Raw genomic sequence first — 16557 nt, 5'->3', positions numbered from 1 at the left:
AAACTGGCAGTTAAGCCAGAACCAGGATTGCCCTACCCCTTTGTAGGGTGGATTGTACCCTACACACCTGCAGAGTTTCAGCCTCCTAGCTTTTTCCCTCTTGGAGAAAAACAACTTTCCATAGGTATTTTTTCTCTATGCAGAAACATGCTTGAAATGCATAGGGAAAGCTAAAAACAATAAACGGTCATACTGAAACTGGCAGTTAAGCCAGAACCAGGATTGCCCTACCCCTTTGTAGGGTGGATTGTACCCTACACACCTGCAGAGTTTCAGCCTCCTAGCTTTTTCCCTCTTGGAGAAAAACAACTTTCCATAGGTATTTTTTCTCTATGCAGAAACATGCTTGAAATGCATAGGGAAAGCTAAAAACAATAAACGGTCATACTGAAACTGGCAGTTAAGCCAGAACCAGGATTGCCCTACCCCTTTGTAGGGTGGATTGTACCCTACACACCTGCAGAGTTTCAGCCTCCTAGCTTTTTCCCTCTTGGAGAAAAACAACTTTCCATAGGTATTTTTCTCTATGCAGAAACATGCTTGAAATGCATAGGGAAAGCTAAAAACAATAAACGGTCATACTGAAACTGGCAGTTAAGCCAGAACCAGGATTGCCCTACCCCTTTGTAGGGTGGATTGTACCCTACACACCTGCAGAGTTTCAGCCTCCTAGCTTTTTCCCTCTTGGAGAAAAACAACTTTCCATAGGTATTTTTCTCTATGCAAAAACATGCTTGAAATGCATAGGGAAAGCTAAAACAATAAACGGTCATACTGAAACTGGCAGTTAAGCCAGAACCAGGATTGCCCTACCCCTTTGTAGGGTGGATTGTACCCTACACACCTGCAGAGTTTCAGCCTCCTAGCTTTTTCCCTCTTGGAGAAAAACAACTTTCCATAGGTATTTTTTCTCTATGCAGAAACATGCTTGAAATGCAAAAAGAAAGCTAAAAACAATAAACGGTCATACTGAAACTGGCAGTTAAGCCAGAACCAGGATTGCCCTACCCCTTTGTAGGGTGGATTGTACCCTACACACCTGCAGAGTTTCAGCCTCCTAGCTTTTTCCCTCTTGGAGAAAAACAACTTTCCATAGGTATTTTTTCTCTATGCAGAAACATGCTTGAAATGCAAAAGAAAGCTAAAAACAATAAACGGTCATACTGAAACTGGCAGTTAAGCCAGAACCAGGATTGCCCTACCCCTTTGTAGGGTGGATTGTACCCTACACACCTGCAGAGTTTCAGCCTCCTAGCTTTTTCCCTCTTGGAGAAAAACAACTTTCCATAGGTATTTTTCTCTATGCAGAAACATGCTTGAAATGCATAGGGAAAGCTAAAAACAATAAACGGTCATACTGAAACTGGCAGTTAAGCCAGAACCAGGATTGCCCTACCCCTTTGTAGGGTGGATTGTACCCTACACACCTGCAGAGTTTCAGCCTCCTAGCTTTTTCCCTCTTGGAGAAAAACAACTTTCCATAGGTATTTTTCTCTATGCAGAAACATGCTCAAAATGCATAGGGAAAGCTAAAAACAATAAACGGTCATACTGAAACTGGCAGTTAAGCCAGAACCAGGATTGCCCTACCCCTTTGTAGGGTGGATTGTACCCTACACACCTGCAGAGTTTCAGCCTCCTAGCTTTTTCCCTCTTGGAGAAAAACAACTTTCCATAGGTATTTTTCTCTATGCAGAAACATGCATGAAATGCATAGGGAAAGCTAAAAACAATAAACGGTCATACTGAAACTGGCAGTTAAGCCAGAACCAGGATTGCCCTACCCCTTTGTAGGGTGGATTGTACCCTACACACCTGCAGAGTTTCAGCCTCCTAGCTTTTTCCCTCTTGGAGAAAAACAACTTTCCATAGGTATTTTTCTCTATGCAGAAACATGCTCAAAATGCATAGGGAAAGCTAAAAACAATAAACGGTCATACTGAAACTGGCAGTTAAGCCAGAACCAGGATTGCCCTACCCCTTTGTAGGGTGGATTGTACCCTACACACCTGCAGAGTTTCAGCCTCCTAGCTTTTTCCCTCTTGGAGAAAAACAACTTTCCATAGGTATTTTTTCTCTATGCAGAAACATGCTTGAAATGCATAGGAAAGCTAAAAACAATAAACGGTCATACTGAAACTGGCAGTTAAGCCAGAACCAGGATTGCCCTACCCCTTTGTAGGGTGGATTGTACCCTACACACCTGCAGAGTTTCAGCCTCCTAGCTTTTTCCCTCTTGGAGAAAAACAACTTTCCATAGGTATTTTTCTCTATGCAGAAACATGCTTGAAATGCAAAAAGAAAGCTAAAACAATAAACGGTCATACTGAAACTGGCAGTTAAGCCAGAACCAGGATTGCCCTACCCCTTTGTAGGGTGGATTGTACCCTACACACCTGCAGAGTTTCAGCCTCCTAGCTTTTTCCCTCTTGGAGAAAAACAACTTTCCATAGGTATTTTTTCTCTATGCAGAAACATGCTTGAAATGCATAGGGAAAGCTAAAAACAATAAACGGTCATACTGAAACTGGCAGTTAAGCCAGAACCAGGATTGCCCTACCCCTTTGTAGGGTGGATTGTACCCTACACACCTGCAGAGTTTCAGCCTCCTAGCTTTTTCCCTCTTGGAGAAAAACAACTTTCCATAGGTATTTTTCTCTATGCAGAAACATGCTCAAAATGCATAGGAAAGCTAAAAACAATAAACGGTCATACTGAAACTGGCAGTTAAGCCAGAACCAGGATTGCCCTACCCCTTTGTAGGGTGGATTGTACCCTACACACCTGCAGAGTTTCAGCCTCCTAGCTTTTTCCCTCTTGGAGAAAAACAACTTTCCATAGGTATTTTTCTCTATGCAGAAACATGCTTGAAATGCATAGGGAAAGCTAAAAACAATAAACGGTCATACTGAAACTGGCAGTTAAGCCAGAACCAGGATTGCCCTACCCCTTTGTAGGGTGGATTGTACCCTACACACCTGCAGAGTTTCAGCCTCCTAGCTTTTTCCCTCTTGGAGAAAAACAACTTTCCATAGGTATTTTTCTCTATGCAGAAACATGCTTGAAATGCATAGGAAAGCTAAAAACAATAAACGGTCATACTGAAACTGGCAGTTAAGCCAGAACCAGGATTGCCCTACCCCTTTGTAGGGTGGATTGTACCCTACACACCTGCAGAGTTTCAGCCTCCTAGCTTTTTCCCTCTTGGAGAAAATCAAGTTTCCATAGGTATTTTTCTCTATGCAAAAACATGCTTGAAATGCAAAAAGAAAGCTAAAAACAATAAACGGTCATACTGAAACTGGCAGTTAAGCCAGAACCAGGATTGCCCTACCCCTTTGTAGGGTGGATTGTACCCTACACACCTGCAGAGTTTCAGCCTCCTAGCTTTTTCCCTCTTGGAGAAAAACAACTTTCCATAGGTATTTTTTCTCTATGCAGAAACATGCTTGAAATGCAAAAAGAAAGCTGAAAACAATAAACGGTCATACTGAAACTGGCAGTTAAGCCAGAACCAGGATTGCCCTGCCCCTTTGTAGGGTGGATTGCAACTTACACACCTGCAGAGATTCAGCCTCCTAGCTGTTTCCCTCTTGGAGAAAAATAACTTTCCACACGTATTTCTTCTCTATGCAGAAACATGCTTGAAATGCATAGGGAAAGCTAATAACAATAAACGGTCATACTGAAACTGGCAAGTTTGCAAGCCGAAAATAGTGTCTCCCTGTGGGCAGGAAAAAGCAGCTTCTCCTGCCTCTATGGTTCTTTTTTCAGGTTCTGCATTTTTATTGTTAAATATCACATTTTGTATTTTTGCATGCATATTGTGTGATCTGACACCTTCTAAACCTCTATTTTGTAGTTCTTTTAGCATATTTTCATTTTTTGCACCAAACAAAACACTTTGTTCAACACTACATGCATTGGATGTCTGCCGCGGTTGTATGACAGTTTGCAAGACAGAAATAGTGCCTCCCGGTGGACAGGGAAATGCAGCTTCTCCCGCCTCTATGGATCTCGTTTCTGGTTCTATATTATCACTGTTAAATATCACATTTTGTATTCTTGCATACATATTATGAGATCTGACACTCTCTAATCTTGTTTTTTGTGAATCTTTAGGCATATTCTCAGTATTTGCACTTAAAAAAACACTTTGTTTAACATTACATGCATTTGATGAAATCGGCGGTTGTATGACAGTTTCTAAGCCCAAAATAGTGTCTCCCTGCGGGCAGGAAAATGTAGCTTCTCCTGCCTCTATGGAGCTTTTTCTCGTTCTTTATTTACAGTGTTATAAGCAACATTTTTAACATTTTCATTAATATTCTGTGATCGGAAGTCATTCAATCCTATTTTGACAACATTTAGGCTCATGCTTTCATTATTTGCAACTTTTATAGGATTTTTTCATGAATACATTCAAGCCGCGTTTCTGCGGGACTTACAGTACCTTTTAAGCCGGAATTGAGATGCCCTGGTCGGGTAAACTCACACTGTTCATTAGCCTGTTCGGCTCCATGCTGTATAACGCTCATATCAGCTTCAGTAGACATAGAAACACGGGAATTCTCCTCAAAGTTTGGATTCTGTATTTTTAAAGCATTCTTCCTTTGGATTTCATTCTCCTCACCTGAAAAGAAAAAGAGAGTTAGTAGAAGCCGTCATACCCGACAGCTGTTCAGTAAAGCCTTCCTGCTGCATGACTTCTCACACAGGCAGGTCGGCCATATGGAAACTGGCAGTTAAGCCAGAACCAGGATTGCCTCAGCCCTTTGTAGGGTGGATAGTACCCTACACACCTGCAAAGTTTCAGCCTCCTAGCTTTTTCCCTCTTGGAGAAAAAAAGTTCCCAGGGGTATTTTATCACTATGCAGAAACATGCTTGAAATGCATAGGGAAAGCTAAAACAATAAACGGTCATACTGAAACTGGCAGTTAAGCCAGAACCAGGATTGCCCTACCCCTTTGTAGGGGGGATTGTACCCTACACACCTGCAGAGTTTCAGCCTCCTAGCTTTTTCCCTCTTGGAGAAAAACAACTTTCCATAGGTATTTTTTCTCTATGCAGAAACATGCTTGAAATGCAAAAAGAAAGCTAAAAACAATAAACGGTCATACTGAAACTGGCAGTTAAGCCAGAACCAGGATTGCCCTACCCCTTTGTAGGGTGGATTGTACCCTACACACCTGCAGAGTTTCAGCCTCCTAGCTTTTTCCCTCTTGGAGAAAAACAACTTTCCATAGGTATTTTTCCCTATGCAGAAACATGCTTGAAATGCATAGGGAAAGCTAAAAACAATAAACGGTCATACTGAAACTGGCAGTTAAGCCAGAACCAGGATTGCCCTACCCCTTTGTAGGGTGGATTGTACCCTACACACCTGCAGAGTTTCAGCCTCCTAGCTTTTTCCCTCTTGGAGAAAAACAACTTTCCATAGGTATTTTTCTCTATGCAGAAACATGCTTGAAATGCATAGGGAAAGCTAAAAACAATAAACGGTCATACTGAAACTGGCAGTTAAGCCAGAACCAGGATTGCCCTACCCCTTTGTAGGGTGGATTGTACCCTACACACCTGCAGAGTTTCAGCCTCCTAGCTTTTTCCCTCTTGGAGAAAAACAACTTTCCATAGGTATTTTTCTCTATGCAGAAACATGCTTGAAATGCATAAAGAAAGCTAAAAACAATAAACGGTCATACTGAAACTGGCAGTTAAGCCAGAACCAGGATTGCCCTACCCCTTTGTAGGGTGGATTGTACCCTACACACCTGCAGAGTTTCAGCCTCCTAGCTTTTTCCCTCTTGGAGAAAAACAACTTTCCATAGGTATTTTTTCTCTATGCAGAAACATGCTTGAAATGCAAAAAGAAAGCTAAAAACAATAAACGGTCATACTGAAACTGGCAGTTAAGCCAGAACCAGGATTGCCCTACCCCTTTGTAGGGTGGATTGTACCCTACACACCTGCAGAGTTTCAGCCTCCTAGCTTTTTCCCTCTTGGAGAAAAACAACTTTCCATAGGTATTTTTTCTCTATGCAGAAACATGCTTGAAATGCATAGGAAAGCTAAAAACAATAAACGGTCATACTGAAACTGGCAGTTAAGCCAGAACCAGGATTGCCCTACCCCTTTGTAGGGTGGATTGTACCCTACACACCTGCAGAGTTTCAGCCTCCTAGCTTTTTCCCTCTTGGAGAAAAACAAGTTTCCATAGGTATTTTTCTCTATGCAGAAACATGCTCAAAATGCATAGGAAAGCTAAAAACAATAAACGGTCATACTGAAACTGGCAGTTAAGCCAGAACCAGGATTGCCCTACCCCTTTGTAGGGTGGATTGTACCCTACACACCTGCAGAGTTTCAGCCTCCTAGCTTTTTCCCTCTTGGAGAAAAACAACTTTCCATAGGTATTTTTTCTCTATGCAGAAACATGCTTGAAATGCAAAAGAAAGCTAAAAACAATAAACGGTCATACTGAAACTGGCAGTTAAGCCAGAACCAGGATTGCCCTACCCCTTTGTAGGGTGGATTGTACCCTACACACCTGCAGAGTTTCAGCCTCCTAGCTTTTTCCCTCTTGGAGAAAAACAACTTTCCATAGGTATTTTTTCTCTATGCAGAAACATGCTTGAAATGCAAAAAGAAAGCTAAAAACAATAAACGGTCATACTGAAACTGGCAGTTAAGCCAGAACCAGGATTGCCCTACCCCTTTGTAGGGTGGATTGCAACTTACACACCTGCAGAGTTTCAGCCTCCTAGCTGTTTCCCTCTTGGAGAAAAACAACTTTCCACACGTATTTTTTCTCTATGCAGAAACATGCTTGAAATGCATAGGGAAAGCTAATAACAATAAACGGTCATACTGAAACTGGCAAGTTTGCAAGCCGAAAATAGTGTCTCCCTGTGGCAGGAAAAAGCAGCTTCTCCTGCCTCTATGGTTCTTTTTTCAGGTTCTGCATTTTTATTGTTAAATATCACATTTTGTATTTTTGCATGCATATTGCGTGATCTGACACCTTCTAAACCTCTATTCTGTAGTTCTGTTAGCATATTTTCATTTTTTGCACCAAACAAAACACTTTGTTCAACACTACATGCATTGGATGTCTGCCTCGGTTGTATGACAGTTTGCAAGCCAGAAATAGTGCCTCCCGGTGGGCAGGGAAATGCAGCTTCTCCCGCCTCTATGGATCTCGTTTCTGGTTCTATATTATCACTGTTAAATATCACATTTTGTATTCTTGCATACATATTATGAGATCTGACACTCTCTAATCTTGTTTTTTGTGAATCTTTAGGCATATTCTCAGTATTTGCACTTAAAAACACTTTGTTTAACATTACATACATTTGATGAAATCGGCGGTTGTATGACAGTTTCTAAGCCCAAAATAGTGTCTCCCTGCGGGCAGGAAAATGTAGCTTCTCCTGCCTCTATGGAGCTTTTTCTCGTTCTTTATTTACAGTGTTATAAGCAACATTTTTAACATTTTCATTAATATTCTGTGATCGGAAGTCATTCAATCCTATTTTGACAACATTTAGGCTCATGCTTTCATTATTTGCAACTTTTATAGGATTTTTTTCATGAATACATTCAAGCCGCGTTTCCGCGGGACTTACAGTACCTTTTAAGACGGAATTGAGATGCCCTGGTCGGGTAAACTCACACTGTTCATTAGCCTGTTCGGCTCCATGCTGTATAACGCTCATATCAGCTTCAGTAGACATAGAAACACGGGAATTCTCCTCAAAGTTTGGATTCTGTATTTTTAAAGCATTCTTCCTTTGGATTTCATTCTCCTCACCTGAAAAGAAAAAAAGAGAGTTAGTAGAAGCCGTCATACCCGACAGCTGTTCAGTAAAGCCTTCCTGCTGCATGACTTCTCACACAGGCAGGTCGGCCATACTGAAACTGGCAGTTAAGCCAGAACCAGGATTGCCTCAGCCCTTTGTAGGGTGGATTGTACCCTACACACCTGCAGAGTTTCAGCCTCCTAGCTTTTTCCCTCTTGGAGAAAAACAAGTTTCCAGGGGTATTTTTTCTCTATGCAGAAACATGCTTGAAATGCATAGGGAAAGCTAAAAACAATAAACGGTCATACTGAAACTGGCAGTTAAGCCAGAACCAGGATTGCCCTACCCCTTTGTAGGGTGGATTGTACCCTACACACCTGCAGAGTTTCAGCCTCCTAGCTTTTTCCCTCTTGGAGAAAAACAACTTTCCATAGGTATTTTTTCTCTATGCAGAAACATGCTTGAAATGCAAAAAGAAAGCTAAAAACAATAAACGGTCATACTGAAACTGGCAGTTAAGCCAGAACCAGGATTGCCCTACCCCTTTGTAGGGTGGATTGTACCCTACACACCTGCAGAGTTTCAGCCTCCTAGCTTTTTCCCTCTTGGAGAAAAACAACTTTCCATAGGTATTTTTTCTCTATGCAGAAACATGCTTGAAATGCATAGGGAGTGAAATCCACTTTATTGTTAAACAAATTCAACCAAAAAGCAATTACAAAGTCCTACCCGGACCAATAAACCAAGTCAAAAATTTTTATACAATTTCTAGTCAATACGACATTAAATACATTGCAAATAAAAGCAAACTGGTAAAAGTGGTGTGAGGAAAATCCTCACAGTTCTAACTAATTACTTAAAACAATACCTTGAATGTCAGGAGAGCGTCTCTGAGGGAGATATAATCCAAAAAAGCCCCAAGAGCTTCCGTAATAAAGGAGTCTAAAAGGAAGGCCGAAGCCAAGTCCCCTGAAACCAATAAAGAACAAATAACACAAAGGAAATCCAAGATACAAAAGGTCCAAACAAATGGTCAATGCACCAAATTGCAGAAAAGGGGGCAGTAATGCCCTAAAGTCAAAGTCATCCAGGGTCATGTTCCCTCACGGCTGCCCTCGGAACTTTCTCCAGAGAACGGGAACGCCTGTTAGATTTCGTCCGGGCTGCCCTCTCCTTTCGAGTGACTTTAGTCCATCCGGCCTCCGGGTCCGGCTGTATAGTGGGAGCGTCAGTCACCAAGTCCGCTGTTTCAAAATGTAATAAAGAAGCTGCAGCCTCTTCTGGCAGTGGAGTCGCAGTATTTCGTTCAATATCCATGTCTTGACCAAGTGTTTGCAGAAAACGAGGTGGACGGTCTGGATCAGGATCTGGTGGAGAGGCCCTGGTATGGACTCCGACATCCTCCGGCACTGCACTAACTTCCGGCGTTGGCTGAGTAATTATCGGGTCTGGTGAAGCTTCCAAATCAGGCGGGACATCCTGCGGTTCTGGCCTCCCAAAAGGTGGACGTACATCCTGCGCAGAGTTGTCCTCTGAGGAACCGCCCTCTGGGACATATGGCGACAGCAAATTGTCACAATCCTTCCAATGATGCCGGCCGGCACAAAGAGCACAACTCGTAGGACATTCCCTGGCAAAGTGATCTCGGCATCCACACCGGGAACAGCGGCGCAGATTGCATTCTGAAACCAGATGGTCAAAGGCTCCGCAAAAATAGCATGTTTTGGGCTGACCAGCATAGCGGATAACGCCCCTCAGACCCATGATAAAACATACGCCGGGTAAGTGCACCGGCCCAGCCGCCTCCAATTTAAAGTCCACCCAAACAATCCATCCGGTATCCCAAACACCGCCCGCCTTAGGATCTCTAGATTTTTCTATAGAGATAACCTTATCGACATATTTTGAGAGGTATCTTTCGATCCCAATAGGATCCACGTGGGTGGAGCGAAATTGAAGGGTTATCTTCCGTCGAAAGCGTACATCCGCCTTGGTTATAGAGTAAGCCGCTATGTCAGGCATGTCCCCATGAGCCAAAAAGGCCGATTGAAAACGTAGTGCTGCCGCTTGAGTTTCAAATACCACGTCCAAGTGCGATTCTTTCCCCCAATGAGTAAGGGCACATAATGTATCCAAGGTCACCCCCAATGGGCGTAATATCTTGGTCCACACCTCCTCTCTGCTGGTAGGCTGCCCAGATTTCTTCTGCAATTTTATTGATGGGCGGTGCATAATCCTCACTCGAGGCGGTGGTGGTATAGCGGCCTCATCCACACCAGCAGCCGCCACCCCAGCATACGTGGGGGAACGTTCCGCACGTCTGTGCTGTTCCTCCGTGGTACCTGGTCGTTGTCCTGGTTCTGTCAAAGGCGGGACGGTGTCTATCAGCACCCTCCGATGTTTCGGTTGTCTATCTGGTTCACCTCCAGTTTGCTGGCAATCATCTCCTCCCCTCTTTAATGCTGACGCTCGACTTCCCCCCAATGGTGGCGGAACCCGCTGCTGTTTCGGGGTTGTCCGGGTTTCGACTTCCATCTGGTCAGTGGTAGATGGGCCGGGGTCCGGCTGACCCGGAGGAGGGGTAGTCTCAGAGTCCCTGATGAGATCCTGGCCGAGTCGTTCACTATCACCCAAACCTCCTATTGACGAATCATAATCATCCAGTCCGTCTTTTTCACTCCATTGAGGATAGTGCTCCTTAAGCGCCTGTTGTTCCAGCGCTTGTATCTTTGCTAGAAATTCCGGGTCCCTACTCCCCATAGAGGAGAAACCCGATTGACCGGAAATATCCTTACTGGAAACGGACCTCTGAGTTCCTGGGACCTGTCGGGAGGCAGGAAGGGAGCTCTCCGGCGGTGTTCCAAATAAATCGTGCGACGTCCCCGATGCCTGTATCGAACTGGAGCCCTGTGTACCAGTCTGGCGACTCAATTGCGACCGTTTTGGGATCGCCCCTGTGTCACTCGAACTCACTGCGACATCCGTAGCTTGTCGTTGTACTCCATTGGTCGCCTCGGCAGTCCCGATGTCGTATCGTCGGTCTTCACCTGCTAGAACGTGCTTTGAAGCAGTTAAAACTGCTGTTGTAGGCCTTATCTGCTGCCCTTGTATCTGGTTGGCCTGCCCCTTACCTGCGGGAGTGGCCTCCGCATCGGCCGACAGCGTCGTGGCGTCGCCGAGCCTTTTCGCCGTAGTCGTCATCCTTTCCGGTATATTTTGGCTCTGTTGGTCTGTAAAAGTGGTCGCCTGTGCCCCCACTACGTTCCCCATGTCCTCGTTCGTCTCGCTGACGTCATCAGAGCCTCGTCGCGAGTTTTCCGCCATTCGCGGCAGTTTTCGACGCCCCCGGTTGTCCGTTGAGGTCGTTTGGCTCCCGGTAGCTTCGCGCTCATGCCACCAGTCCGTTGGACCCTGTCGCATCGTTCGTAGACCCTCTGATCGCGAAATACCTTTTACTTTCGGTTTTAGCGCTGAGTCATCATCGCGCACTTCTGAAGCCCATCCTGGCGGTAATTCCGGTCCGTACGGCTTGGAATCGAGAATTTTTGGTCGTGTCCTCGGTGGTGGGAGCCCCTCCATCCTCCGCTGCTCCTGGTATTCATCCCAAATCCGTTTGGTGAGTTCATAATCTTCATAAAGGCTTGGTAGGCCATGCTGCTCAACTTCTTCAGCCCAGTCAAACAAAGCTTTGTATTGCAGGTCGCGGTCGCTCTTCCGGATCCCCGAAGCAAGCCAGTTGTCATCCTGGGACCTTCCCACAGCATGATCCATCGTCGCATTCCGGTCTTCTGGCGTTTCATCCACAAAATCTGTCTCCAAATCTTCAGCTGATGCAGCAGAAGCAAAATGTGTGTCTTCTTCCATAGGGAAAGCTAAAAACAATAAACGGTCATACTGAAACTGGCAGTTAAGCCAGAACCAGGATTGCCCTACCCCTTTGTAGGGGATTGTACCCTACACACCTGCAGAGTTTCAGCCTCCTAGCTTTTTCCCTCTTGGAGAAAAACAACTTTCCATAGGTATTTTTTCTCTATGCAGAAACATGCTTGAAATGCAAAAAGAAAGCTAAAAACAATAAACGGTCATACTGAAACTGGCAGTTAAGCCAGAACCAGGATTGCCCTACCCCTTTGTAGGGTGGATTGTACCCTACACACCTGCAGAGTTTCAGCCTCCTAGCTTTTTCCCTCTTGGAGAAAAACAACTTTCCATAGGTATTTTTTCTCTATGCAGAAACATGCTTGAAATGCAAAAGAAAGCTAAAAACAATAAACGGTCATACTGAAACTGGCAGTTAAGCCAGAACCAGGATTGCCCTACCCCTTTGTAGGGTGGATTGTACCCTACACACCTGCAGAGTTTCAGCCTCCTAGCTTTTTCCCTCTTGGAGAAAAACAACTTTCCATAGGTATTTTTTCTCTATGCAGAAACATGCTTGAAATGCATAGGGAAAGCTAAAAACAATAAACGGTCATACTGAAACTGGCAGTTAAGCCAGAACCAGGATTGCCCTACCCCTTTGTAGGGGATTGTACCCTACACACCTGCAGAGTTTCAGCCTCCTAGCTTTTTCCCTCTTGGAGAAAAACAACTTTCCATAGGTATTTTTTCTCTATGCAGAAACATGCTTGAAATGCAAAAAGAAAGCTAAAAACAATAAACGGTCATACTGAAACTGGCAGTTAAGCCAGAACCAGGATTGCCCTACCCCTTTGTAGGGTGGATTGTACCCTACACACCTGCAGAGTTTCAGCCTCCTAGCTTTTTCCCTCTTGGAGAAAAACAACTTTCCATAGGTATTTTTTCTCTATGCAGAAATATGCTTGAAATGCAAAAAGAAAGCTAAAAACAATAAACGGTCATACTGAAACTGGCAGTTAAGCCAGGCCCAGGATTGCCCTGCCCCTTTGTAGGGTGGATTGCAACTTACACACCTGCAGAGATTCAGCCTCCTAGCTGTTTCCCTCTTGGAGAAAAACAACTTTCCACACGTATTTCTTCTCTATGCAGAAACATGCTTGAAATGCATAGGGAAAGCTAATAACAATAAACGGTCATACTGAAACTGGCAAGTTTGCAAGCCGAAAATAGTGTCTCCCTGTGGCAGGAAAAAGCAGCTTCTCCTGCCTCTATGGTTCTTTTTTCAGGTTCTGCATTTTTATTGTTAAATATCACATTTTGTATTTTTGCATGCATATTGTGTGATCTGACACCTTCTAAACCTCTATTTTGTAGTTCTTTTAGCATATTTTCATTTTTGCACCAAACAAAACACTTTGTTCAACACTACATGCATTGGATGTCTGCCGCGGTTGTATGACAGTTTGCAAGCCAGAAATAGTGCCTCCCGGTGGGCAGGGAAATGCAGCTTCTCCCGCCTCTATGGATCTCGTTTCTGGTTCTATATTATCACTGTTAAATATCACATTTTGTATTCTTGCATACATATTATGAGATCTGACACTCTCTAATCTTGTTTTTTGTGAATCTTTAGGCATATTCTCAGTATTTGCACTTAAAAACACTTTGTTTAACATTACATACATTTGATGAAATCGGCGGTTGTATGACAGTTTCTAAGCCCAAAATAGTGTCTCCCTGCGGGCAGGAAAATGTAGCTTCTCCTGCCTCTATGGAGCTTTTTCTCGTTCTTTATTTACAGTGTTATAAGCAACATTTTTAACATTTTCATTAATATTCTGTGATCGGAAGTCATTCAATCCTATTTTGACAACATTTAGGCTCATGCTTTCATTATTTGCAACTTTTATAGGATTTTTTCATGAATACATTCAAGCCGCGTTTCCGCGGGACTTACAGTACCTTTTAAGCCGGAATTGAGATGCCCTGGTCGGGTAAACTCACACTGTTCATTAGCCTGTTCGGCTCCATGCTGTATAACGCTCATATCAGCTTCAGTAGACATAGAAACACGGGAATTCTCCTCAAAGTTTGGATTCTGTATTTTTAAAGCATTCTTCCTTTGGATTTCATTCTCCTCACCTGAAAAGAAAAAAGAGAGTTAGTAGAAGCCGTCATACCCGACAGCTGTTCAATAAAGCCTTCCTGCTGCATGACTTCTCACACAGGCAGGTCGGCCATACTGAAACTGGCAGTTAAGCCAGAACCAGGATTGCCTCAGCCCTTTGTAGGGTGGATAGTACCCTACACACCTGCAAAGTTTCAGCCTCCTAGCTTTTTCCCTCTTGGAGAAAAAAACTTCCCAGGGGTATTTTTTCTCTATGCAGAAACATGCTTGAAATGCATAGGGAAAGCTAAAAACAATAAACGGTCATACTGAAACTGGCAGTTAAGCCAGAACCAGGATTGCCCTACCCCTTTGTAGGGGGGATTGTACCCTACACACCTGCAGAGTTTCAGCCTCCTAGCTTTTTCCCTCTTGGAGAAAAATATCTTTCCATATGTATTTATTCTCTATGCAGAAACATGCTTGAAATGCAAAAAGAAAGCTAAAAACAATAAACGGTCATACTGAAACTGCCAGTTAAGCCAGAACCAGGATTGCCCTACCCTTTGTAGGGGGGATTGTACCCTACACACCTGCAGAGTTTCAGCCTCCTAGCTTTTTCCCTCTTGGAGAAAAACATCTTTCCATAGGTATTTTTTCTCTATGCAAAAACATGCTTGAAATGCATAGGGAAAGCTAAAAACAAAAAACGGTCATTTGGAAACTGGCAGTTAAGCCAGAACCAGGACTGCCCTACCCCTTTGTAGGGTGGATTGCACCTTACACACCTGCAGAGTTTCAGCCTCCTAGCTGTTTCCCTCTTGGAGAAAAACAACTTTCCATAGGTATTTTTTCTCTATGCAGAAATATGCTTGCAATGCATAGGGAGTGAAATCCACTTTATTTTTTGACAAAATTCAATCTTAAGGCAATTACAAAGTCCTACCCGGACCAATAAACCAAGTCAAAAATTTTTTTATATAATTTCTAGTCAATACGACATTAAATACATTGCAAATATAAAAAACAAACTGGTAAAAGTGGTGTGAGGATAATCCTCACAGTTCTTCCTAGTTACTTAAAACAATACCTTGAATGTCAGGAGAGCGTCTCTGAAGTAGATATAATCCAAAAAGGCTCCAAGAGCTTACGTAATAAAAGAGTCTAAAGAGAGGGCCGAAGCCAAGTCCCCTGAAACCAATAAGAAACAAATGATACATAAAAAACCCAAGATACAAATGGTCCAAACAAATGGTCAATGCACCAACTTGCAGAGAAGGGGGCAGTAATGCCCTAATGTCAAAGTCATCCAGGGTCATGTTCCCTCACGACTGTCTTCGGAACTTTCTCCAGAGAGCGGGATCGCCTGTTGGATTTCGTCCGGGATGCCCTCTCCTTTCGAGTGACTTTAGTCCATCCGGCCTCCGGGTCCGGCTGTATAGTGGGAGCGTGAGTCTCCAAGTCCGCTGTTTCAAAGTGTAATAACGAAGCTGCAGCCTCTTCTGGCAATGGAGTCGTAGTGTTTCGTTCAATATCCAGGTCTTGACCAAGTGTTTGCAGAAAACGAGGTGGACGGTCTGTATCAGGATCTGGTGGTGATGCCCTGGTATGGTCTCCGACATCCTCCGGCACTGCAGTAACTTCCGGCGTTGGCTGAGTGATTATTGGGTCTGGTGAAGCTTCCAAGTCAGGCGGGACATCCTGCGGTTCTTGCATCCCAAGAGGTGGACGTGCATCCTGCGCAGAATTGTCCTCCGAGGAACCGCCCTCTGGGACATATGGCGACATCAAATTGTCACAATCCTTCCAATGGTGCCGGCCGGCACATAGAGCACAACTCATAGGACATTCCCTGGCAAAGTGTTCTCGGCATCCACACCGGGAACAGCGGCGCAGGTTGCATTCTGAAACCAGATGGTCAAAGGCTCCGCAGAAATAGCATGTTTTGGGTTGTCCCGCATAGCGGATAACGCCCCTCAGTCCCATGATAAAACATACTCCAGGTAAGTGCACCGGCCCAGCCGCCTCCAATTTGAAATCCACCCAAACAATCCATCCGGTATCCCAAACACCGCCCGCCTTTGGATCTCGAGATTTTTCTATAGAGATAACCTTATCGACATATTTTGAGAGGTACCTTTCGATCCCAATGGGATCCACGTGGGTGGAGCGAAATTGGAGGGTTATCTTCCGTCGAAAGCGTACATCCGCCTTGGTTATGGAATAAGCTGCTATGTCAGGCATGTCCCCATGAGTCAAAAAGGCCGATTGGAACCGTAGTGCTGCCGCTTGGGTTTCGAATACCACGTCCAGGTGCGATTCTTTCCCCCAATGAGTAAGGGCGCATAATTTGTCTAAGGTCACCCCCAATGGGCGTAGTATCTTGGTCCACACCTCTTCTCTGCTGGTTGGCTGCCCAGATCTTTTTTGCAATTTTATTATTGGGCGATGTATAATCCTCGCTCGAGGCGGTGGTGGTATATCGACCTCTTCCACACCTGCAGCCGCCACCCCTGCATACGTGGGGGAACGTTCCGCACGTGTGTGCTGTTGCTCCGTGGTACCTGGTCGTTGTCCTGGCTCTGTCAAAGGCGGAACGGTGTCTATCAAGACCCTCCGATGTTTCGGTTGTCTGTCTGGTTCCCCTCCTGTTTGCTGGTAATCATCTCCTCCCCTCTTTAATGCTGACGCTCGACTTCCTCCGAATGGTGGCGGAGCCCTCTGCTGTTTCATGGTGGTTCCAGTTTCAACTTCCATCTGGATTGTGGTAGATGGGCCAGGGTCCC

This window comes from Protopterus annectens, chromosome 7.part0 (genome assembly GCF_019279795.1).
Source record: "Protopterus annectens isolate FY-2018-M chromosome 7.part0, PAN1.0, whole genome shotgun sequence".
NCBI lineage: Eukaryota > Metazoa > Chordata > Ceratodontiformes > Protopteridae > Protopterus > Protopterus annectens.
Note: the sequence above shows the minus strand (reverse complement) of the source record.